The sequence below is a fragment of the Molothrus ater genome, chromosome 17 (assembly GCF_012460135.2).
Source record: "Molothrus ater isolate BHLD 08-10-18 breed brown headed cowbird chromosome 17, BPBGC_Mater_1.1, whole genome shotgun sequence".
Taxonomy (NCBI): domain Eukaryota; kingdom Metazoa; phylum Chordata; class Aves; order Passeriformes; family Icteridae; genus Molothrus; species Molothrus ater.
In genome coordinates this window covers 5,979,798-5,994,106 of record NC_050494.2, presented here as the reverse complement: position 1 = coordinate 5,994,106, position 14,309 = coordinate 5,979,798, and the positions used below count along the sequence as shown (strand labels likewise).

General features: G+C 55.9%; 1 protein-coding gene across 1 annotated transcript in view; it reads right to left on the bottom strand.

The window, feature by feature from the left end:
* The window catches only part of SRC (SRC proto-oncogene, non-receptor tyrosine kinase), a 28,574-nt gene extending 22,131 nt beyond the window's left edge, over positions 1 to 6,443 (bottom strand). The window contains exon 1 of the mRNA XM_036395693.2: positions 6,358 to 6,443. The gene's annotated coding sequence lies outside the window, so the exon portion shown is untranslated. The remainder of the gene's footprint in view (positions 1 to 6,357) is intronic.
* Positions 6,444 to 14,309: the final 7,866 nt, after the last annotated feature.

Here is a 14,309-nt window from a genome sequence, read left to right as displayed (position 1 = left end):
TGGGCTTCACTGCAATGGGAGGGGATGAAGGACAAGCCCAGCAGAGGCCAAGGCTCTTCTGTCACAAATTTCAACCATTTTCCACTTTGCAGACCCCTGAACATTTTCAAATAAATAATCAGGATCCCACAGTGCAAATTTATCAAATTTATGCTGATCATTTTCCTGGGTTACTTTGGGACTTTGGGGCATTTGCCCAGCACAAGCCTCATGCTCTGGGGAACCATGGAGCCACTAGCCCTAATGTACATGTGCTATGTGTGGCTGCAGGTCAGGGCTGGATGAGCAGAGTCAGCCTCCAGCAGTGCACACCTGACTCCTTCTTTCACCTCCATGGGCATGGATGGGACCAGGAGCAGGTCCCATATGAGTGATCACAGCATGGACTGTGGCTCTGGCCTTGGAACACCAAGGACATCACTGGCAACAGAGCCCTGAGAGATGCTGGTCCCCACAGACACTCCCATCTGCACCACCGAAACAAAGCATCGCTCAGGATGCATCAGAGGAACAACCAGGGAGGGTCCTGAGGAGCAGACCCAGATCAGCCAGCCCCAAAAAGCTTTTCCAAGCCCAAAATGCTGTGTTGGATTGCCAGCTGCTCCCAGGGTGAGTGGGATGCTCACATCAGAGAGGATCCAGCTGGGAGGTTCAGCCCCTGATGGTGCTCACTATCAACAACCTGAGCAGATGAAAAACAAAGAAAAATGCTGAGCTGGTGTCTTTTATCCCTGTCGCTCCTGGAGCAGAGCTGGGCTCTGCCCACCTCTGGCACTGCTCTGCAGTTGTGGTGGGGAGCAGAGATGGACTATGGGTGAGGTGGATGTGACCAGTGACACGTGAACCTTGCACCCTCCCATGGCATCTCCCCAGCCCCTGCTTGTGCTGCTCATCCTCAATCAGGGACAGACTGAAGGGATGCAGGGACAAAGGGACACTGGGCGTCTCCTCTGCTTCCCATCACCTGTGGCTCACAGTGCCTTCAGCATAGCCCCCCTGTGCTGACTGTGGAGCACGAGAGCTGTGCCCACCCCAAATCAGCCAGAGGGCTCAGGTGAGCGTGCACACACATGTGCACACCCCCCCACACACCTGCACCTGTGCAGGCAGCCAGGAGGGCAGGCAGCTGCCCTCCTTGCCCTGCTCCCAGCAGCCTGAGCCTTCTGAGCTCAGCTGCTCATGGCATTGGAGCATGGAACTCATCATCCTGGTCACAGTGACTTTGCAGCTACATCTGCACCCTTCCTGATCCCACGTCACCCTCCCTGCCTGGTGCAGCAGGCTGCTCACTGGAAGCTCCCTCCTGCTGCTCCAAGGATTCCAAATCCCTTTCCCAGCACAGCAGGGCCCCACCAGAACTCGCCCCTTGGGCAGGGGAAGGAAAGGGCCCATCTGAGCAGGGAGTGGCTCCAAGAGCCTTTCTGTGTAGTTTTTTTGCATAAGTCAGCAAGCACATGCTTCAGCCCGGGGACATGGGAAGCCCAGGGAGAGCACTGCCTGACCCTGCTGCAGCTGAGGATGAGGAAGGTGCTTGTGCTTCACAGAGATCAGATTCTGTCTGCCCTAAGGGGAGGCTTTGCCCATGGTGTGTGCATGGGGTAGGGCAGTGCCGCTGGGGCTGGGAGAAGGGGAAACTGAGGCACATACTCTGTGTAAAACCTCACCAACTCCAAGAACAGCTTCTCCTCAGGTGTTCCTAGGGGAAACTGAGGAATGCAGCGGGAAAGCAAGTGGAGAAGTGAACCCAGACACAATGATATGCCTCCAACCCCAAATTACTGCAAAAGGGTGCCCCGAGGTGAGATAATTTTAGGATCAATTTAGCACTGACCTGACCCTCTCATGCTGCCCCCATGCTGGTGTGTGGTGTGGGAGGGGACACATTGCTCAGGACAGTAGCTGGACTTGTTAACCTCTGCCATGGTAGAGGGGGCAATGCAGAAATGGGTTTTTACCCTCATCTCCCACGTTTTTGGTGGCCAAGGTTGCCAAGCACAGTCAGGAACGGTGGGAGCAGCTGCACTGGGTGGAAGCTTCTTGCACAGCATGCAGTCAGGTTTCCATCCATCCATCCAGCCATCCATTCTCAGCCCAGGGGGCTCAGGCCCAGCTGAAACCTCACAGTCACAGGAGTGAGACCACAACAGGTCAAGCATGGGCTGGGAAACTCAGGGCCAGCCTTTGAGTCTTGAAGCTCAGGGAAAGAACCACAGCACAGCCCAAGTCACACATGTCCCTCTTGGCTGCAGACCCCAAAGCCATCCCAGCGCCCTCCTGGCATGGGGCCCACAGCTGTGAGGTGAGGGCAAGCTTGCTATGCACAGGCCCCATTTCTTATTTTTTTGCCTTAAACATCCAGGCAGTTCTGTTCTCCACATTTCTCCAGACAAGCTCACCAATCCCACATGCCATCCTATGGATGTTTCAGATGCTGCATCTCCACTGAGACTACATGGAGTTGGGCAGATTTGTTTAAGGGCTGAGTTAAACTCAATGACCAGTCCCACCCTGCCCAGCGGCCGATGCCCCCTGGCAGCCTGGCCAGCCCCCAGCCCTTGAAAACCCCTCCCTGCTCCCCAGTGAGAGCAGCCAGCAGATCCATAGCCTGCAGGGAAGTCAGTGCAACATGCAGATTTGCAGGTCCTGGTTCCTGGCCCAGGTTCAAACCACATTTGTTCCTGAAATCTGTTTCAGGGTTTTCTTTGCGAAGCGCGCGTGTGCAGAGCCATGTGCGCTGGTTCCCAACACAGCCAGTGCCAAGGTCACTGTGCCAACCTGGCACCGAGCTGGGGGCCTGGGTGCCCTCCTAAGCACACTCTGGGCAAGTCTGGAACTAGATGATCAGGGGAACGGGAACTAGATGAGCTTTAAGGTCCCTTACAGCCCAAACCAGCCCACAATTCTGTGATGTACTGGACTATCTCCCACTTTGCTGCCCGTTTAAGCGAAGAGGAACCAAAGGCTTTAAAACAGCCCCGTGACACGGCGTGTTTTCTGCTGATGGGTGGAAACTTCAGCAAGACACGAGCCCTGGGGAGCTGGACTGCACCACCCACAGCTACGGGCAGTCGGGAAGAGCGGCTTGGACTGGAAACAGTGACAATCCACGCTCCTGTCCCAGGAACAGCTATGCATGGATGATTATTTCCATCCACAGGTCCGAGCTGCTCTCCAGGCATGGGGTTCAAGGGCTCCCCTCTGCAGGGAGGTGCAGGGGTGTGCTGCTGTCTGACAAGGCTGTATTTGATGGGATGCATGCTGGACACATCTCCAGGCGGGCTCCGGGGCGAGATGCGGAAGTGAGCTCAGATGGGAAATTGTTCCAAGAGATAAAGAAACAAGTTGGAAACCGAGCTGCAAAATAGACAGCACAGGAAACAATAGCACTTCAGATAGGCTTTCCAATTTCCCACAGCCGTGCCAGGAGTCCAGTGCTTTGTCCCAGGGATGCTCGTGGGTCCCCCCCTGCTCAGACATGCTGGGAGGAGGTGCAGGCTTCTTGTTCCCTCCTACCTCTTCTCTTTCAAGATCTTACAGGCATTTGCTGGTTGTTTAAATGAGAGGTTGTGGACCAAGTCCTTCAGGTGTCATTAAATAAGAGTTTAGCTCTGTGATGACTTCAAAGGCCAGGCAGGATCCCACAGCAGTAACAGGGAGAGGCAGATGGGATTCTGAAGGCGTGGGAGCCCCATGGTCCATCCCCTGCTTGCCTCAGTGAGTTCAGTGAAATGATGCTGCTTTGCAGGAGCTCTCAGGATTGCTGATGTCCCCTCTGTGCCACCAAGGCAGAAAAGGACCCTCTTGTCTTTGCAGCAGAGCCTCCACACTGCTGGGTCACCGCAGCGCTCTCCTCGTCTCATCCCCTGCTCCCCAGCCAGGGGCTGGGATGGCCCTTTCTGCCTCCCCGTGGAACCTCCCTGATTTTCCATCACTCTGGCACAAAGTCATTAAAGGGCAGAGCTATCATTAGGGCATCTCCATCACACAGGGAGCACTGCAAGGCCACTAACGATCGAGACAGGGAACATTGGACTTCCCTTCCCTGCTGCTGCTGTGTAGCCCATAAATAACCCTGTCTTGGGCTGTTTTGGTGAAGCTGAGAGGTGTTTAGAGGAGCATCTGCCCTGCTGCTCCCAGGTCAAAGCTTGGAAGTGAGAATTGACCCTCGATCTCCTAAGCCAAGATGTTCCTCCCTGATATATAAGCAATAACTGGCTAATGATTACAGAGACACAAGCCTCGGCTCAGACACTGAGTGCCACAGTTTTGCTCTGGGTGGATCTGGAACCAGCTGAAGCTGATGGCTTAGCACAGGATCAAACTCTATGGCAAAGGTGTCAGGAGCAGCCCAACAGTGAAAATGACAGAAAGGACGTTGCTTTAAAGTGCAAGATTGCTGATGTCATCCTCTACATCCCCTTCCTCATGCCTTCCTGGGCAGCCCTGTGACTGTCTGACCAACACCTGCTGCACAGGGGGCCTGGGCACATGTTGAGCCCCTGGGTTCTGAGGGGCATCTCCAAGTCTGGCAGGGACAAAAGGATTCCCACCACTAATGGCTGGATATTGGAATGTTTGTCACCACTCGGTTCTTGCACTGGTCATGCTGGCAGTGGGTATCTCCTCGGCTGAGAGGAGAGCAACAAAGATCCCCAGCACCTCCTCCTCTGGGAGCACCAGCCAGGCAGGAGAAAGAAAAATCAAGTCTTTTGTTACCACCTTCGTTCAGTTTCACAGAGCGCTGCTGGATATGTGCTGTCCTGTCCCTGTCCCTGCTGCACAGGCAGGAGCTCACCTCAGGGAGCCCTGTGCTCTGCACCCTCCACTGTCCCCAGCTCCTAATGCCCCTGTCTTGAGGGACCCCTGGCTGCATGTCACATCATGTCCCTTCCATTGCATCACTTCTGGGGAGCCAGGAGGATGGGCCATGGCACACACAGGGCAGCACAACCTGCTCCCTGCCACCTACAGCCTTTACTGCTGCTCAACATCTCTGGGACCGGGACCAGGACCACAGTCACTTCCTGGCACCGAGTCCAGGGCTGAGCCCTGGCACACCACAGCAGCCACTGGGGTGAGGAAGGACCAGGGAGGAGGGCACTGTGCAGGGCCAGCAAAACACAGGGAGGTGGAGCAGATCCCCACTCAGTCCAGCAGGTCTCACACGAGCCTGCACAGCTCCCTGACATGATGCAGAGAGGACCATGCCAGGATCAGTGCCACAAGATGCCAGCGCTCTGCCACACCTGTCCCCATGCACACAGCCCTGTGCAGCAGCCTCAGCCCTGCAGGCTGCCTCCCATGTCCATCCCAAGTGGCCCCAGGATGCAGCACAGCCTGTCTGGGCAGTGAGCAGGATAAAACCTCATCCTGACCCCAGTGTGGCTCAGGGCAAAGCCCACGATGCTCTTCCATGGCACCGGGGGCTGTGACAGTGGGGACACGCCACTGCCACCACTCGCAGCCGCACACGGGGCTTGGATCGCCCAGGCTGCGACGGGGAACTTCCCGACTGGAAGAAGTCTTAAATGGGAGAAGCCGGGGCTCTGCAGCCCCCCAGCAGCTGAGCCAGGCGGGCACGGCGAGGGGCACGACTTGCCCGGTCCACCAGGGCTGGACACTGGTCCCAGAATCACCGGTGAACAAACACAACAAGGGAAGCGGATCACGAGACATCAAAGCAGGGGGGCGATGAATATTTCATGTCCTGGCCTACATACAGCCCGGCTGTCCCCGCCCTGCGCTCCCGGGGGTCCCCCACAGCCCCTGAGCACAACAAAGGGGAGTTGCAGGCAGGCGGGGCCGCCCCGCCGGAGCCCCCGCGCCCCCAGCTCTGCCCCGCCGGGCAGTGACACCCCCAGCCGGCCCCACGGCTGCCCCACCAGACCATGTGCATCCCGCTGGACCCACCGCCGCCCCACCGACACCCGGCGCCCGAGCGCCAGCATCCTTGTGGGGACCCGCAGCCAGGGTATCGCACGCTGCCGGACCCACAGCTGCCCCACGGCAGCCTGGGCACGCTCGGCTGGAGCCATCGCCTCCTTGCCGAGCTGCCAGCATCCCCGATCGGACCCACAAGCAGCTCGGGCCACCGCGGGCATTCCCCCGCCGACCCGCCGGACTCCTCTGCGGGCATCCCACTGCGGGCATCCCCCCGCCGCCCCGCTGGTCCCCACTGCGGATATCCCCCGCCGGACCCCACGGCCGGAGCCTGGACATCCTCCGCCAGAACCCATGCCCCGAGCCTGGACATCCCCCTCCGGATGCACTGCCGGAGCCCGGGCACCCCCCGCCGGAGCCCGCTGCCGGACCGTGGGACCCCCGCCTGCCCCACAGCGGGGCACCCCCGGCACTCACCTCCCGCCTGTCCGCGGAGCGGGGCCGCCCCCGCCGCTCGCCTCCAGCGCTCGGCCCCGGCTTTGTCTCCGCGCCGGGGGCGCGGCCGCCGCCCCCCGCCGCCGCCGCCGCGCTCGGTGCCCGCACCGCCCCGCACCGGGCCGGGCTCAGGGCTGCGCCGCCGGCAGCAGCATCGCGCAGCGCCGCGGCCCCGGCGCGCTGGTGCCTCGCCCGCCCCCGCTCACCCCTTCTGCGGGGCGGGGGGGAGCACCACGGGGAGGGGAAAATAAAAAAAAAAAAAATTAAAAAAAAAAAAAGAGTAATATGGCAGCAAACCGGAAACGGAGGATGGGGGAAAAGGCAGCAGCAGCCCCTCCCCTCCCTCCGTGGCTTTTTTTTTTTTTTCCAGGGAGAAGGCTCCGGGCAGCCGGGCTCCGCGGGGCGCGCACGGGCCAGGGGCCGCCCCCGCCGCCGGCGCTGCCGGCGCGTCCCGGCCCGCGGCGGGGGAAGCGCCTTGGCTGCGCCGGGGACACGCGTGGGAGCGGCGGCCGCGGTCCTCAGGGCGCGTCGCCCCGCGGGTGACGGGCTGGGGGTGCTCCCACCCGAGCCCAGCGCTGCTCGCCCCGGCGGGCTGGCTTGGTGTGGTACCTGGAAGCCGGAGCTGGTAACACAAAAGTGATTTTCAGGAGGCTGAAACCTCCTGGCTAGGTTGCGGTTCGCTTTATTCAACAGCTCTAACACACGGCGAATTGCGGGGGAAATGCTGTTTTGTCAGGTTCTGTTCCTCCTCATCCCCAGGAGGGACACCTCGCCTTCCCAGAGGACTGCAACCCACGTTCCCCCTTCCCTGAAGTCGGAAGGAGGCAAAACTTCAGATGGAAAGCAGAGAAAGATAAACCACGTCCTGTGCCTCCCCGGGGAACTTTGTGGGGCCCTTTGGAGGCAGCACAGGCACTCAGCGGTGTCTGAGCTCCGCTGGGGCATCCATTCCGTTTAGGGGTGAACATGTCCCACCCCTGCTCGCCCCTGAAGCCGGTGTCGGATCCAAAACAAGGCAGAGTGGAGCTGCGGGTGTTCTGGGGGTCCCAGTCCCCAGCTGGCAGCATCCCCCCCTCAGGTGTGTGTGTCCCTGAGTTCCACTCTGGCAGGTGGGCACACGGGAACAGTTCCACCCATCGTTCCCCTTGCTCCTCAGCAGCCTCCCCTTTCAGCATCAGCAGCGGGAGGTGGGAAATGCCCAGCTCTGCCCTGGCACCGGGGTGCACACACGGGCTCAGGCTCTGCCGGGTGCCCCGGTGCCTGCACCCAGCCCGTCGGGGCTGCCCGACCAGCTCAGCGGCGCTGGCAGCCCTCCCACCTCCCCCACTGGCGATCCATTGAAGTGTTCCCTGTCACGTTATCCTCCAGGAGGAAAGGGGGTGAAGCAGTCCACTCCTTAAACCCACATTTAGCTCTTTTATGCGGCACGCTCGGCTGCCGGCCAGCTGCAGTGACCCTTGTATTTCCACAGCCAGCAGCACCTCTGCCGTCCCTGCCCACCCCTCCGACCAACGCTGCAGCCACTCCGCGGGGGCTTTTCAAAATCCTCCTTCCTCTGAGCAAGATCTGACATTTCAGAAACAATCTGGGAAGTTAACAACTTTGAAAGAACTATGTGGTGGAGTTTTTCTTTCTGTTTCCCACTCCCCCCCCCCCGCCTTTTGAGTTATTAAAGAAGTATTTCCCATGACACTGGCGAAGGCCAGCGAATCCATGAGTCACCAGGAACAGGGAGTCATGCACGCGCCGATCCATCGGCCGTGGCCAGCACATTGTGAGGGGCCCTTCCCTGGGAGGAGCTGGCGCTGATAAGGTCCCTCCGGCCGCGCAGGAGACGCTTTCGCCTTGGGCTCCCTCCCAGGCCGGCCGGGCTCCCCGGACACCCGTGGTGTGCGTGGTCTGGGGGGTTCGGCCCTGTCTGCTCCAACCGCAGGCTTGGGGGTGTTAATTCTTAGCCCACCCTCTCTGCTATTCAGCTGTGGAGAGAGGGATTTTTCATCCGATGTGGGATGAAGGGGTTAACCCTGTGGTGTGGAGTACTGCTCTGCTCACCCACGGATGTAACACAGGGGAAAGAGGGGGTCACAGCAATGCCTGGGCAGCCCCACACCTCCTCCCTGCTGTGCTGCACAGGGACACAGGGACGCTCCCCTGTCCCTCCCTGTCCCAGGAGCACCCACTGCAGCTCGGAGCTCTGCCGGAGGGGAGAACACCCCAGGGAAGTGGGGACCTGGCTCCAGCCCCGGGTGAGCTGGTGAGGATGACTCAGCCTCTACTGGATGCAGACCCAAATCTAAGATGCAATTATGACTTATAAATATTTGTATTTTGTTTTTCTCTTTTGCAATCAACTTCTTTTCTGCAGGCTGTCCTCCCAATCGGAGTTCCCATCTCTGGCGGTGCCGGCCCATGGCTGGAAGGCAAACACCCACAGCACTGAGCCTTTCAACAGCCAGACCAAGTCCACGACACAACCTCTTCTTCTTCCTCTAAGATGATGCCAATGTGCAAATCTAAAATTACAAACAGACACAGTCTAAAGCCAGACTCTTATCTTTTGGTCTCAAATGCTGGAATGTGCCCTCACAGGGCTGACATTAAACACGAAGTGCTGGTGATAGTGCGATTTAAGACCATTTAAACAACCCAGCTCACCTCAGGACGCTCCTGGCTCAGACATGAGGTCTGGAGCCCGACAGCCCCTGGCCACCCACTTCCCTTTGCCTCCTGCCTCTCTTCAAATATTTATCTTTAAGCAGTCTAATGCAAATTGCTGCTTTTTTCACCCAACCAGAGATTTCGGTCTCTCGTCCGAAACTCATTTTCTTGATATGATTCTTCACTTTTAAATAGAGCTGATAAAACCCACCCCAGAGAGAGGAAGAGGGTTACAGAAACTGAAAACCAGATACTTTCAATTTGAACAAAAGTAGCAGTGAGCATTTCCAGTGGCTTGGTTATTACAGGACGGCTTGAAAAGATACTTTAAAAAGAAATGAAGACACGCTCAGGTATTTCTGTGTTTTCTTGCTGACCTTTACACGAGTTTCATCAGCAACAAGAAGAATGAGAGTTACTGTGGGCAGATGCCGTCATGCTCATGAGTAAGTAAGTAAGTACGTGGCTCCTTCCCCTCCAGGTGTGCAGATCAAACTGCTCCACAGGGCTCCCGAAATCCTCCTGTGAGGTAAGAGGGTGCTTGTTGGGTCCAGTGTTTGATCTGAGCCCTGACCTCCCCAAAGTAACTGTGGATTTACAACAAAACATCTATTCATCTCCAGCCAGCTTTATTTTTCAGCATCCCCTTGGCACACGTGAATAAGTTTTGTATATTGGATTCTGCTCCTGAGGCTGCACTTTGTTCACTGCAAATTGCAAATACAGTTGCAGGAATTATTACTATTAATAATATAATGGTTATGTTTGAGATGCTGGACAGAGAGAGAGAGAGGCAGCCATGGCTCTTGCCCTGAGATTTTATGATCACTGAGCTTTACAGCCCTGTAAATAGTGAGTGTGAGATGGGAAATGATCAGCACCATCAGCCCTGTTAGGGAAGCTGCAGTTTCAAGCTCAGGAGCTGATTTACTAAGGGGGATTGACCAGAATAACCCTGCAGCACGAGCCATTTGGCAATATTTCATGCTAGAAATGCTCATTCTGGCCATTCTCTCCCACACTGAGCATCGGGGCTGCAGGAGCAGCAATCGCCAGCACTCTGCAGCTTATAGGATAAAAAGGGGCACCTGAGAAGAAATTACCAGGGGGGCTCAGGACCTGTTGTGTCCCTCAGTGTGGTGACAATCTGCTATGCAAAAGGGGCCCTTAGCCCCTGCCAGGAAGTGTCATTGCAAAATTCCCTGGGGGAAAGGGCTGCGGGGAAGCCACTGACTCGGTGACATGCAAATATTTAATAAGGAGGCACTGAGTTCAACAGCTGTGGGCTGAAATTATCTGCATGGTCAATAAAGGCACAACATTTCCTGTCAGGGTTCTGACTGATAAAATATGCTTTGATGCAATCTGAATTAAGTATCTGGGAATACAGCTTGTTTGGGCAAAAATCTGACACGTTTTGCTTCTTGCCTCAGCTCAGCATGAAAGCCACACACAAGATGTTGGCATCTCCCAGCATGGAAATTCTGCTTTTTGGCCAGTCTTAGTATCCATAGAAAAGAGTGATTCAGAAAAACTCAGGGAAGCTCCTGCAGCTGAGATTTATAGCCCTGCTTCTGGCTTGGTTTGGGAGAAGAGCAGTAGAGGATGGCTGGTTGGTGCAGAGCTCTGGTAGCCACATCCAGCAGACCCTGCCCCAGGGCTGGGATGTTCCCTCCCTGCCAGCACCCAGCTGCTGGCTGGCCTGCCTGCAGCCTGAGCAGGCAGAGCTGGAGCAGACACGAGGGTGTTTCCCCTTAATCATCCAGCCTTGGTCCTTGGAGCGAGGGATGGGCAAAGGAGGCCACAGTCTGAATCTGAAAAGCTTCAACCATGTGATGCTTGGATCCCAGCTCAGTTTAAAACAAGTCAAGTGAGGGGGGAGGTAGGGATGAGAACTGCTTGTACCTTTTTTCAAAATCTGCTCCTCCTGCCAGGCCTGACACTGGGGGATATCTGCTTCACCAAAGGAGCCACCACAGCACCACAAGGAGCTGCTGCATGGAACCACAGCCATGAGGAGCCTCTCCTGCACACAGCCCTGCAGCTGCAGCCTGGCCCTTTGGCTAGAGCATTGGGCAAGAGCTGCCCTCAGGGAGCCACGGGGATGTCACCCCACAAGCTCCAGCAGGGATCCTGCCTGTGCAGCCAGAGCTGAGGCACAAATAACAGCAGGAAACGTCTGGAGCTGATTCCTGGAGCTGCACAAGCAGCTTTGCCTGCAGAGCTCGATGGTGTCTGCTGTACTCTGGACTTTGGCTCATGGCAAGGTGAATTTATAAGCTTGGGATGGCTTTTGCCATCAAGAGCAGCCAAAGGGAAGGCAGCAGGAACAAGCCTTGGAGCCAGGGACACCTGGGTTTAGCTTGGGCAAGATATGAGATGTCTCAGGCCACTGCTGATGCCTTCTATGGCCCCAGTCCATGCACTGGGACTGGCTGAACTCGACACAGGGGTGGCAGCTCAGAGGCTGGGACAGCCTCTGGCAGAGACATGGAGCTGTCCCTTGTGCAGGTTTCACACAAAAGGAATGCTGTGCAAACAGGACTTCCAGCAGAGCATGATGCTAAAGACACAGCTCCTTGCCTGGAGCTGGAGATAGGGAGAAGTGAGAGCCCTTCTACCCACAGCTCCCCATTTGGGAGCTGAGCTCCTTTCATCCAATGAGAGACATCAACCAGGCAACAGATGCTTTAAAATGTGACCAAAGCAGGTTTACCTTGTACCCAGCAGCCAGAAAGGCTGGACTGGAACCACAGAGGAGCCCATCAGCCTCCGAGCTCCAACCCCCTGCTCTGCATCACTGAGTCCTCACCTGGCCTGTGGTTTCCTAGGGATGGCAAGCAGAGTGCAGGGGGCATCACAGCCACACAGGGGCCTGCAGGCAGTAAATGAAACCAGGGAAGCTGTGAGGAGGGAAGTGGGCACTGCAAGAGGTTTGGGTTTGCACAAGACAAATCCTGTGTGTGCCCATGAGGAGCAGGCTCTGAGGGGTGGTGTGGGGCACATGCAGCACCACAGCACTTGCTCATCACCAGCTCAGAAGTGTGGTGTGGGATGGGTTTGGCTCCTCATGGCTTGGCACAGCTCTCCAGGGGTACCCAGGGCTCCCAAGGCAGGGAGAATTCCTTCCCTGGCTGTTACATCTGCTGGCTGAAAATATAATTGCCAAAAATTACAAAGGGACACCTTCCTCCATCCTGGGTGCTCCTGCACCTGCTCCTTCTTTGTATCAGTCCTTGATAACAGCAGGCAATGCTCACTGTCACTGGCAGGTAAAATGTGTCTGCAAGGACAGAATTACTGCCCTGGACATGAGTCTACAGGCTGGAAGCAACAAGAGGAGTGATTTTTGGTGACAGAAAAGTCACAAACTGGGAAGAAGCACCATGAAATGGGAACATCAGCTGAATTTCAAGGGAGAGGCAGGAAGCCGATTTCATTGCCCTGCGATTGCCAGCTCCAAGCAAGAGACACTTGGAGCAGCTACTGCCCAGTGGCCTGGGTACCAACAGCCAGAAAACACCCCCACAAACCACCACTCAAAAGGCACAAAGTGCCAGAGAAGAGCTGGACCTCGGACCTGCAGTGACTGTCAGCTGGAGGAGGAGTGCAAACACTGATTACAGCCCACATCTGTGGCCAGGGAGAAAGGGAATGCTTCCCAAACAAATCATCCCCCATGGCTGCATGAGGAAGAGGAGGGTCAGATCCCTTCTCAGTGCCAAGGCCAGCAATCAGGCTAATCATCAAGCACACAGCAATGCCAGCACTCTCCATTCATCATCCCATTTTCTCAATGCAGTCAGTCTCTGATGCCTCATGAGATTAATGAACAAACAACTAAATCAATACAGTCATCTCAATCCCTTCAGGCCACAGGCTGTGAACAACACAACTTCTGCCTGAAAGGAAGAAGTATCAATGTGGAAGAGATGCTCCCAGGAGGGAAGTCCAGCACCCAAAAATTAACACACACACACAGAGAGGAAAGGTTGAGCAGTGCCCTGGCAGATACAGAGCAGGTCCTCCCTTCCTACAGCTTCCTTATGGTCTCCTCCAGCATTGCCAGATAGCCTGACCCTCCCTAAAGCCAGGCACTGAAGGAGTGTTTTCATTCTTTGTGACAGGCTGGGAAATAATCTGAGTTTATTGACTCGACAAGGGGGCTGCTCTGCAAACATCAGTGTCTGAGGGCCTGGGGCTGCTCTCCAGCCCTGGCAGCAGGGAACCTCAGCAGAATCCCTCTGCTGAGAGAGGAGTGTGTATGAGAATGAAAGTAAATTAGGTCTGAACAAGATTAACAGGGATTTAATTGAACTATGTGAACTGGAACTCCAGTCACGAGCTACTTATTAGTCTGTCTCAAGGGATTGTGCTGCTGGCTCTGGGGGAGCACAAGGATGCATTGTGAGCCTGGGACAGCTCCAGGGGACAGCCATGGCCACAGCTCTGGAGAGGAGCATGGCCAGAGAGGCAGAGCTGCTTCAATGTGATCAGAAACACGGGAAAGAGCTCTCAGCCACGTTTCTTCAGAGCTGGAGCATGGCCTGCTGAGGGACAGGAACCCTGTGACACACATCAGCAGAGGAAATCCTCAGCCAGCTCCTGGCTTTGGGTGGCACAGCAAGGTGTGGCTGCAGAGGTGCTGCCTACTGGCAGGTACCTGGAGACAGACCTTTGAAAACCTCCCCTTCAATAAAATTGACTTAATGAGGTCTCAGCTCCCTTTGGGATGTTAATTACAAAACAGCCTGGAGAAAAGTGCTTGGGAATTAAAGGAGTCGCCACACTAGTCCTTCTCTGCTTTGGTTTTCTGGTGAGAGAACCAGCAGACACTTGCCAGAGTTTGGCTACCAAGAACCAACACACACTTGCCAGAGCTTGGCTGCCACATTGGTCTCACTGCAGCCAAGAAGAGCCACCAGACAGCCCCATGCTCCAGCCATGCAAACCTGAGCTCCTGAGAATCCCTTTTACCAGCCTACTGAATCCCCACCTAATCCCCTGCTTGCATTGGTAACAATCAATGCCTTTACTGGGGATACCTTCATGGGGGCAAATTGATTTAGTCACTGGCTGGTTTTCTACCTCCTTCCAGGAAGGTGAAGCAGTGTTAGGAAACAGTTTGCTACTTCCAAGTCAAACATAGATACAGATGCACACATGCCTGACAGTATTAACTAACCAATTTCTCACAGATTAAAGGATCTGAAAGGATTTCCCTTAATGGATCATTTTAATGAATAGGTTATTTATGTCCCTGTGTTCCTATAGTC